Source organism: Stegostoma tigrinum, chromosome 46 (assembly GCF_030684315.1).
Source record: "Stegostoma tigrinum isolate sSteTig4 chromosome 46, sSteTig4.hap1, whole genome shotgun sequence".
Classification (NCBI taxonomy): domain Eukaryota; kingdom Metazoa; phylum Chordata; class Chondrichthyes; order Orectolobiformes; family Stegostomatidae; genus Stegostoma; species Stegostoma tigrinum.
Window position 1 is genome coordinate 8,174,126 of NC_081399.1, and position 3,299 is coordinate 8,177,424.

Here is a 3,299-nt window from a genome sequence, read left to right on the forward strand (position 1 = left end):
TGACACTTGAGAATGGATGTGGACCACACTGGCTGACAGTGAGGGGGAGGCAGGGCCAACCGAGGGGTTCGAGTCTGGAATGTGCCACCTGAGAGTGAGGGGGAGGCACAGTTCATCAAGGAGTTAGGGTCTGGAACACACTGCCTGAAAGAGAAGTGGGAGCAGATTCAAACAAGAACCTCTGGAGTGGAATTGGAGAAAAACTGGAAAGGGAAAGATTGATGGGAGACAGAGACTGAAGGAGACGAGATGGAGTCAGTGGGATTAATGGGGAAGATCTTTCCCAGAACCAGTAACCTGTACGGTTGGACACAATGTGAAAACTCTGATTCAAGCTCAAATGTGTTCTTTTTAAGAAATGTGTAAATTCCTCAAGCTGATTCTGTGTCAGAGAACACGCTATTTATCAATCTTTTTAGCCTTTAGCAATTTAAACAAGTTCTGATCCTGTGGAAATAGCAGGCGCACATTGAAGAGCAGCCAGGCTGCATTCTCTCTGAGTCAGGTTGAAGCTTGTAGACAAAGTGACCTCATCCTCCCAGATTGAAGGAACAAATCCCAACCACATTCTTTTGCTTCATAATTCATCTCCCTCAACACTGACCCTCCGACAGTGCCCACTCCCTCAGCACTGACCCTCCGACAGTGTGGCACTCCCTCAGTACTCACCCTTCTACAGTCCAGCTCTCTCTCAGTACTCACCTTCTGACAATGGTGCTCCCTCAGTCCTGACCCTCTGACAGTATGGTGCACCTTCAGTATTGACCCTCATTTGCAGTCTATCTGCCCAGTTCACTTGAGCTGATCCTCATTTTATTGTAATTCTCTTTATTTTAGTTAAGTACATTTGATTCTGACCCAAGTTTCTCATTCCCAAACTGAGTATTATATTTTCTCATGTTATAATTACTACTTTCAACATGATCTTTTACACAGTGGTCATTCCTTCAATCTGCTCCATTTCCCATTGCCACGTCCAACATGAACCACAATGGAATCCAACAATTCCCAAATTATGCAAATCATTGCCTGATGCAGCATCTCTCAATTTATTCACTTAGTTGTTAATTTACTTCTTTTAAAATTCCTTCTGTTTGTTTCATTTTTAATCTGCATAATATTTCTCCAATTCACCTTTAATCTGACCATGACACTTAACAGTGGTTTTTTATTCATACATAGCATGAGGACATCACCGAACAAGCCAGCATTGATTACCCATCCTGAATTTCCCAGTTGGCAGTTAAGAGTCAACCACATTGCTGTGGGTCTGGAGTCACATGTAGGCCCAGACCAGATCAGGATGGCAGTTTCCTTCCCTAAAGGACATTAGTGACCCAAAAGGGTTTTTCTAACAAGCGACAATGGATTGATGGTCATCAGTAGACCCTTAATTCCAGACATTTATTCAATTCAGATCCCACCATTTGCCATGGCAGGATTCAAACCTGTGTCTCCAGAACTTTCCCTGGGTTTCTGGATCAACAGTCCGTGATGGTCCTACCAGGCCATGTCGCCCTCAACTAGTAGGTACTAGCGACCAATGGATTTATGTTTTCCTTGTGATGTCACTCAATTTTGTGCTGGGCCCCAGGTCCTAGGCTTCAATTTATCCTGATAAACCTTATAATCTATGAAGACTCCCCCCACCCTCACCAAAAGACCCAAAAAGCACCTCTTTCCCTCTGCACCAAATTGCCACACTGCTGCAAAATCTCAGAAATATACACTCACTTGGACTGTGCCTCAGACCGTGTGTAATCTCTTCTTTCTGATTGACTGAAGCTTCCCAATTATTTCTAAAGATCTGATCCATAGGGATCACAGATATTCCCAGATCCCCTGGACAGCTCAACATGGCTCACTGAGTGGCCATTTAGGATGTGGTAAGAGTTTAGGAATAGTGAGGACAGGGAGATCATCAGGAGTCCAGCTATCGAGTCCTAGAGTCTTACAGCACAGAAACAGACCCTTCAGCCCAGCCAGTCCACACCGACCATAATCCCAAACTAAAATAGTCCCACCTACCTGTGCTTAACCCTATCCCTCCAAACATTTCTCACTCGTACTTGTCTAAATGTCTTTTAATCATTGTAATTGGACCCAAATCCATCAGTTCTTCTGGAACTTCATTCCACACATGAAACACTCTAAAAGAAATGCTCCACACATCTTTTTTTAAATCTTTCTCTTCTCACTTTAAAGACGTTCCATTTTGTCTTTACATTCACCTTATCTATAGCCCTCATGATTTGATAAACCTCTATAAGCTCACCCTTCAACCTCCTGCGCTCCAGTCAAAGAAGTCCCAGCCTATCCAGCCTTTCCTTCCAACTCAAATCTTTCACTCCTGGCAATATCCTGGTAAATGTCTTCTGAACCCTCTCCATCTCAATAATATCCTTCTGCTGACAGGGAGACACCCGAGCTGGACAATGTACTCCAGAAGAGGCTTCACCAACATCCAGTTACAGAATTTACAGAAATTATTCATGAATAGCAACAAAATAATCAAAGCAGTGGCCTTCATATTCCCAGCACTCGAATCCAAGAACATGATTGAGCCTTTACAGGGCCCAGGTTTGAGCTCACCTGGAGCTACTGCAATGCAGTAGCATTCCATCCTCAGCCTTTGCTGGTCATGATGTTTCACTAGTAAGCTGGCACAAGTTGGTTCTCAGTGACGAGATAAGCTGCTGATGGAAGCTCTCAATCCTGCCTCTGCCATCCTGTCAGGCCCTGAGCCCCAGATTCCCACCACTCTCTGGGTGGAAGAGATTTTCCTCCCATCCCCTCCAAACGTCCTGCCCCTTACCTTCAATCTATGCCCCCCCCCCGCTCTAATCATTGATCCCTTCCTGTCTACCCTGCCTAAGCCCGAAATAATTTTCTCCATCCCAATCATGTACCCCTCAATCACCTCTGCTCGAAGGAAAACGATCCCAGTCTGCCCAATCTCTCTCCATAACTGAAACTCTTCAGTTCAGGCAACATCCTGGTAAATCTCCTCTGTCCCCTCTCTAGTGCTATCACATCCAACCCACAACGTAGATTACAGAACTGCACACAATATTCTGGCTGTAGTCTAAAGGATGTTCCTACAGTTACAGCCTAATGCCCTTTCTCTTCCTCTTTGAATAACAGTTTATCCATAATAGATTCAGAAAAGACCCTTTGGCCCATCGAGTCTGTACTGACATACCCACTACTAAAACTGTGCTAATCCCAATTCCCTGTGCTTGTCCCATGTCCTTGATTGTAATGATATTTGAAGTGTTCATCCAAATTTTCTTTAAAAG